This window comes from Phascolarctos cinereus, unplaced genomic scaffold, assembly GCF_003287225.1.
Source record: "Phascolarctos cinereus isolate Bilbo 61053 unplaced genomic scaffold, phaCin_HiC Scaffold_3;HRSCAF=262, whole genome shotgun sequence".
NCBI classification, from domain to species: domain Eukaryota; kingdom Metazoa; phylum Chordata; class Mammalia; order Diprotodontia; family Phascolarctidae; genus Phascolarctos; species Phascolarctos cinereus.
The window spans coordinates 125,954,461-125,962,817 of NW_027555736.1; the positions used below are offsets into that span (position 1 = coordinate 125,954,461).

The 8,357-nt window shown below is 38.6% G+C and overlaps 1 pseudogene; it reads left to right on the top strand.

Annotated features, from left to right (window-relative positions):
• Window positions 1-6,925: 6,925 nt before the first annotated feature.
• On the top strand, window positions 6,926-7,077 carry LOC144456447 (5.8S ribosomal RNA; annotated as a pseudogene).
• Window positions 7,078-8,357: the final 1,280 nt, after the last annotated feature.

Consider the following 8,357-nt stretch of genomic DNA (forward strand, 5'->3'; position numbering starts at 1 on the left):
TTTGCAAGTGTGAGAGAGATGGGGAAAACATAATGAGCCAGGAAGACCTGAATTTGAATCCTGCCTCAGTGCCTTACTACTTGTGTGATCCTGTGCAAGTCACTTAACTGCTATGTGCCTCAGTTTCCTCATCTGTAAAATGCAATAGCACCTACCTTATAGGGTTGTTGTAAGGATCAAATCAATTAATATGAGCAAAGTGCCTTTCAAACCTTAAAGCAATGTCAGTTGTTATTGTTATTCTTTTTCATTCCTGAATTTGCTAACATGGCATAAAAAAAGTAGATATAAGCATAGCTGTGCATGTGCCAGTCAATAGCATTGAATGATCTTCCATTGTATGAAGAATACTATTGTTAAGGTTTTGTAATGGCTGATAGTGGCACAGAATTAGTATTGTCCAGCCCTTTGGTGTATTTTTTACCAAAAACCTTAAGTGGTTTACTTTAGAGACAAAGACTTTCTCCAGTTAGACATATACAGTCCAGATGAATATCAACAGAGACACGCGGAGAAAGACACTTATGTATAGTGGGAGGCAGTGTGGTGCATTGGATGGAGTGGTGAACTTTTCTACTGAACTGAGAGCCACAGAACCTGAGTTCATATCCCTTGCCACTGGTTAACTGTGGGGCTTTGGGGCTTCAATTTCCTCATATGTAAAATAAGGGAGTTGAAACACATGGCTTCTGAGGTTCCTTCTAGTTCTAGAGCTATAGCTATATGAACCACACCCCTCAGAGCCCTATTTTTTTGTCACAATGAGACATATGTCCTTTTCGAGCAAAGAGACAAAAACTCTTCTGTCTTATCTTCCTGAGAACACATTTTACTGTGCTGGGCTAGCTCAGTCAGCAATCTATCAATCAACATGTATTAAGTGCCAGGCACTGTGCTAAGCCCTTTCTCTTTTATAAAAGTATCTATGGGCAACGTCACAGTGGCAGATGCCCTCCATATGTATACTGGCAGCAACTATTGTGTTTTTTCTTCTATACCTCAAATGGCCTTTCCCTCTCCCTTCCCCCAAGTATGGCAACTACTTATTCTTACCCAGCAACCAATGGGCATTTATGAATGTAGTCCATGCTTCATGATATGGAGACTGACCTTCAGTTTTACCATATATCACTCTTTTGCTTCTCCCTTTGGTTTACCTTTTTTGAAGGGGATCACAGTGTTCCTCAAAGCACCACCTCAATGCTTCATGGTGACCGAGAGTTGACCTTGGGTTGTTGAAGGGTATGCTAGCAGACAATCGAATGATAGTTTATGCTAATGTGGAAAGACTTTACAATCTTTACAATCCTGTGGGCAGACCGTGTCTATTGCCTGAAGACAAGCTTGGCTTGCTATAGGGAAGCTCATCATTAGTAGTGATAAATTCTTTGGCTATGGCCATCCACTAAACAATAAAAGTTACAAAACAATCCCCAATTCAGATTGGCCCTCATTTGCTTCTGCCATGATGGTGGCTAAGAGCTATAAAAGGAGGCAGAAGGTATCAAGCATCATTACTTTTTTTCACCATTTGCAAATATTCATTATAGGAGATTGTTGGTATTCTAAATGTAAAATACTTATCCAGTGATCAGCAGATTGATATATCACTGAAGGAAATGCATCAATATTGCATTCTCATTGCAAATGAAATTTTAAAAAATAAGGTAGTTGGAACTAAATGGAAATATATCTCAGAGATTCTCCTTGGAGAGGCAAGTATAGGAACTGGTTTTATTGTTTTCATTTTTTGTCCAAAAGTAATAAGAAGAATGATTTCATGGGATGCTTGGTTATGTCTCCTTGCAATGCTCCTAAGGAGCATAAACAAATGATCACCTTGAAGATAATTTTTGCATTTTGTGTGCCAACAGCTGTTGGTGATACATACCCTTTTTGAGTGGCCCCAAAGGGAGCCACTCCAAAAGGGAGGAGATACTGTAGTTTTCTTTCCTTAGCCAAAAGGAATATCTGAAGGACCTCCTCATCTATAGGGTTCTTAACTTTTTATGTGTATTTCATGGGCCCCTTTGGCAATCTGGTGAAGCCTATGGACCCTTTCTTACAAAAATGTTTTTAAATGTGCAAAATAAAATATATAGGACTATAAAATAAACCAGTTATATTGAAATAGTTATCAAAATATATTTAAGAAAACATGAAATTTATAGACTCCGCATTAAGAACTGTAAAAGGAAACCCTCTTCCACTTGGGTTTATGCAGGATCTTCTCCATGAGAAGCACATGTGTCTCTGTTTTACATCACATTTTTGATGGTGATAATCAGAAGATTATTAAGTGAAATTATTTCTGTGGATATAATCATATATGATTTTAATATAAGCTTGAGAGACACTTTGTTGTAGGAGAGCTTGTAAGATTGAATTTTATTCTAATAAGCAAATGCCTTTTTAAATAATTAGTAAATAATAAGTCCAGCAGGATCCCATGTACTCTATATCTTTCAACTGTTTGACTGTGAGACTTGGTAAATAAAGCATTACATACAAGATATATGGCAGTGCAATGTAGAGTGCTGGTCTTGGAGTTGGAAGAGAACTGGGTCCACCCCTAATATTTGTTAGTTTTATGAACTTGGTCAAGTCTTTTAACTTCTCTGAGTCTCAGTTTTCTTGTCTGTAAAATGAACATAATAATCACAATATTATTTTTCATACAGGGATATTGTGAAGATCAAATGACTATATATACATATATAAAGATGCTTCATAAACGTTAAAGTGCTACATACATTTCAAATATTAGAATGTAATCTCCTTGAGGGCAGGGCTAGTTTCATTTTTATTTTTATATTTCCAGCACTTAACGTAGTTCATTGCCTATAGTAGGCAATTGAGAATGTTTGTTGAATTAAATTAAAATCTTATTCTATGCACCATCGTAGAAGATCATCTGAGAAAGCTTGCTGTTCCCTTTTTATACTTTGATCAAGGGTAGTCATAGTATGTAAGTTAGGTAGACTCAAAGACTGGGTAGATTTACTGGCCAGATATGCATATAAAAAAGGCCAGGAAATAGCTAGGCAGGGGAAATACAAGGGGCTGAGCTTTGTTTCTCTACTTCCCTTCCTCACTTATGTGAGAAGGCAAAAGAATTTTTGAGTTGTGAAACTGGGCTACCTCCAGAAGCCCTTGCTGGTAGAGTAGCAGTTAAATGATGTCTAGGCATAGTTTAGCCAGTGGAAAATTAATAGTGAAGGAGGCAAAGCCAAGATGGCAGGCAGAGGAGCAGAAAGAAATACAAGCAAGCTTCTCCACACAGCTTCTCCAAACAGATCTAGAAAATGCATCAAGACAGGGGCTGTTAGGTGGCATAGACTCCACCCTGGGGTCAGGAAGACCTGAGTTCAAATCCTGCCTCAGGCACTTACTAGCTGTGTGACCTTCGGCAAGTCACTTAACCCCAATTACCTCAAAAAGAAAAGAAAAAAAGAAAATGTATCAAGACACATCACAGTGAGTCAGTTTTCTAGCCCACGTAGGAATAGGGAAACAGAGTGGTCTATAGATACTAGAGACTGGTTCTGGCCAGGATCACACTGAATGGAACACTTCAACACCCAGGTAGAAGCTGTGTACCAGGGCAAGAGGAGGTCACAGACCCATACTAAGGTGTCACATGCAGGCTATGGGAACAGGTGCCAACTGGAAGGTTTGTCATTCAGTATCCATGCCATTCACAGATCTAGGGCCAATGAAAAGGGAACCTGAGCCAAGGGGGAGCATTTTGGGATAAGGAATGGTAGTGGCTATATACCCAGCAAGGAGCAAGTCCAGAAGCACGGGACCCCAGGAGTGGGGGTCTGATTTCCAGCTTCCAGCACAATCTGAAGCTTGTAAAGGAATAACTAGGACAGGAAACACAGACCAAAGAAAATCCTATAGTCCTGTCACTCTGAATCAGCAGAGCTTCCTAGGCTTCCCAGCTGGCTGATAGTGGCTGAGTCCAGTTGTTCAGGCTAGGAACTTATCAGACCACAGTAGGAGCACTCAAAGTATGTAGGTCTCTGGCCTGAGTTGTTTCTGATAGCCTAGAGTAACACAATACTCAATATCCCCAGGAAAGCAGTAACATGACCAGCCTAGAACTTCCCTCTAGAATTTTGAAGAGCTAGGCTTTAACATCAAGTCTAGGAAATTGGACTGGAACAATGAGCAAACAGAAAAAGAATCTCACCATTAAAAGTTATTATGGTGACAAGTTATGTATGCTCAAGATATAAATCCCAGTGAGAATTACTCCAAAACATCTATAAGTAAAACCTCAAAAAAAATACAGCTTGACAGCTAGAACTCCTAGGAGAGATGAAGCAAAAGTTAAAAAAAAAAGAGTTTGTGTTTTTTATAAATGAAATGAGAGTGCTAGATGAAAAAATTAGAAAGGAAATGAGAGCTACAGAAGAAAGAATTGGAAAGAGAATTAATAGGTTTGCACAAGAAGTACAAAACAGTGTCCAAGTCACAAATTCCCTGAAAATTAGAATACGACCAAATAGAAACTAATGACTACATGAAACAGCAAGAAACATTACAACAAAGTCAAAGACTGAAAAAAATAGAAAAAAATAGAAAAAAAGTACAGTATTTCATAGCAAAACCAAACGAAACAAACAAAACAACTGACCTGGAAAACAGATTGAGGAGAAAACCTCCTCCCTCCAACAGAGAGAGAGAGAGAGAGAGAGAGAGAGAGAGAGAGAGAGAGAGAGAGAGAGAGAGAGACTGAGAGAGAAAGATGGAGACAGAGAGAGACACACACACACAGAGATATATAGCCTCTAAGTTATTTTAAAATGGTAATCTCTTCCAGTTTTCCTCTATATTGGTTATGCCCAACTGCTTGACTATTTTCTTAAATACCTTCTTGGAGGTTTCCTTTAGTCTCTCATCAATGATTAGAATACATTGTTATGTGGAAACCAGCATATTGTTCCATTTCATTTTTTTCCTGTATTTCTGATTTTACTTATAAACACTTCTGGCAAGATTTGGCTTAGTGGGAACTTGCACCAAACTGGCTATACAGTGCCATCACATCTTTAGTTTTTATATTTGGTATTAATTTTGACCTTTGTTCTTACTAATATATAATCTAACTAGACAGAGCTAGCTCATTCAGAAATGAGTTTCATGTTAGCAACCAGTTAAATCTTGTCAAGATATTGATAATTTCTTCATGTGTGTGCATTATATTTGGTATTTATTATATCTAGTACCTCTAAAATTTTTGTTGAATACATTCATAATATATATAGAATGAGCCTTCTACAAGTCTGTGCCAGATTTTCCATCACATATATGTATATATGTGTATACACACACATGTATTTCCTCCCTTTTCATTCTTTCTTTTATTTACCTTTTCACTGAATTCATTGAGTATGATGGCATATATTGAATTATACAAATAACCTCCCTGCTTCTTCATTCTTTGAAATGGGTATAGGTGCATCAGTGTCAACCAACTTTGTGATTCCTACTTTCATCATGATCACTATGGAACAACATGGCCAAGTGTCCCCATGTAATGCCGTTTCTTGTTGTAGATGGGTGGTCTATACAGCTAAACTTAAATAAGCTAACAATTTAAAAGATGACGTTTTAGAATAACCTTTAAAAGTATGAAACTCTTAGGGTACAAATGGGCAGCCTCACTAGTCTTTAACTTTCACCAACTCATCTTAAATTTAAGTTTGTAGTAAAACAACAACAATCCTTCCAAGGTGCTTTCCATTACTATTCAGGTTGACTTAATTTTTAATTGCATCTCTCTCTCTCTCTCTCTCTCTCTCTCTCTCTCTCTCGTGCGCGCCCGCACGAGGCAGTTGGGGTTAAGTGACTTGCCCAGGGTCACACAGCAAGTGAGTATTATGTCTGAGGCCTGATTTGAACTCAGGTCTTCCTGACTTCAGGGCCAGTGCTCTATCCGTTGTGCCACCTAGTTGCCCCTAATTGCTTATTTCTTGGAGGCTAATATCTTTTCTTTTTTGCTTAACTCATAAGTTTCTTTCTTACACTTAGGTTTTTTTTTTATTGTCTACAGTTATTTTTAAAATTTATTTAAAATTTCCACATTAGTCATGTGAAAGAAGAATCAGAACAACAGGAAAAAACCATAAGAAAGAAAAAAAGAGAAAATAGTCTGCATTCACACTCCATGGTTTTTTCTGCTGATGTGGATAACATATTCCATATTGAGTCATTTGAAATTGTCTTACATCATTGTATTGCTGACAAGGGCTAAGTCTATCAGAGTTGGTCATCATACAGTGTTGCTGTTACTGTGTACAATATTCTCCTCTTCTGCTCATTTCACTCAGCATCAGTTCATATAAGTCTTTCCAGTTTTTTTAAATCTATCTGCTCATTATTTCTTATAGAACAATAGTATTCAAATACATTCATATACCTCAACTTGTTCAGCCATTCCCCAATTGATGGGCATCCCCTCAATTTCTAATTCTTTGCCCCCACCAAAAGAGCTGATATATATATATATATATATATATATATATATATTATATATATATATATATATATATATATATATATATTATATATATATATATATATATATATATATTTTAATACATGCCCCAACCTAGTTTGAATTTAGCCCAGGAAGGCTTTAGTTGACCTTTTCAACCTTCTTTCAATCAGAACTCTTGCTTCCTTCCCCTCACAGACAACAGAAAGGAAAAAGAGAGAAAACCAATTCTGTTTTGGCATGATATTGCTGGGAGCATGACCTTAGGAGGATTGCATGAGTGTTCCTGGTAAGTGTAGGCATTTCCTTGCTCATTATCTAGGGTTTTAAAAGAAATTCTTCATCAGTATTTCGTTTGCTTGTTTCACCATTTGGAATACTCTTTTGGGATTAGATCTGTTGCTGAAAAAATTACAGAACTCTTAGGAGTGGATCATTCAACTTACGTATTGATGAAGAAGGCAGCTAGTTATAAGAATTAATGTGCCTTGCAGACCATGCTGATCACTGATGTTTCAAACACACTTGTATTCCAGGTTCCCACTGGGGCTATGGCTGTCTCAGAATTGCTTGATGATCAGTTTCCTGAAGTGAGGGCTTCAAGGTCTGAGATTTTAGGGGGATGCTACTGTTTTCCCTCCCCAAACCCTTCCCTATACCATTTTTGTGCCTGTCATTGAACGTAGGGCATTGGCAATGATGGGAACACTTCTAGCCCCATGATGGGAGATATGTCTTGATGTTCTGAGAGAGGCAATGATTGGGAGCATCAGGGGATGCTTATCTTGTCCCAGAGTTGCAGTTCTAGGGAGCTTGCATTGAATCATGGTAGATACCCTGTGACACCTGGGAATTTTGTACTGTCATATCTCTGTGCATGTGGAGGAGGTCTGTGCCTTTTGCTGCTAATTCCACTTCCAAGTTCACCTCCTGGGGACAGGGGAGGCAGAAATAGAGCATTTTCTCCCCTGTATATGCTCAGTGACTTTAGGTCTATGGGCCACTGCCTATTGTAGTAGTGTAACCCAGGATCCAATATAAGTCCAATTTCAACTCCTGGTTTGTCTTTCTTCTCAAGGCCCCACTAGATGTAGCAGCAGTAGCACAGTATGGTATGATCTGGGTTAGGGAAAGGTTGTTCTTGGTAGATATTGGTCTGTTTTGATTCGGTAGGTGATGCGATTGGTGGACTATGGTGCCTAGTCGTGTGCTTAGTGGGTACATGGTGAGATGGTGATGGTACTTTGTCCTCTGTCCTTGGGGTTTATGGCCTGTTTGCCTCCACCTTCTCACATCTGAAAAAGGCATGACTTTCTGTTCTCTATGCCCTATGTCACTACCTGCCCTTCTCTCCTTATATTTACCCTACTGGGGGCTGCTTACCACATTTGTTGAAGTCTACGGGATCCCGTTGGCACATTCTCTACTTGGTTGCCCTCTAAGCCTTCTCCATGTCCTAGTCTGCCTTGGAGCCCTTGCTTCTTAAACTATATACCTCTCCTTCCTATTTTTCAAGTGCCCCAGTAATGATCAGCATAGGTAAGCTTTCCTGAAGGACCCATTGCCACCCTTCCCCCTACTTCCTCAAATCTCACTCTGAGTAGGTGTCTAGGGCCTTTGTGTAGGTGTCAGTGGTGAGTGTGGGCATGATTAGAATTGGCACTTTCCTTTCTTGAAGATGAAACCTGCAGATCAGTTTAGACAGTCTGCTCAATTTAATTATGTTGATGAATCGGGATTTGCTCAGTACCAGAGTGAATAGGGAAGAGCCCAGCACTGAATTCCTGTCCCACAGTAATTCTTTGAGATTTGTAGAATAAGACTAATTTATTATATGGAAAATCTTGTT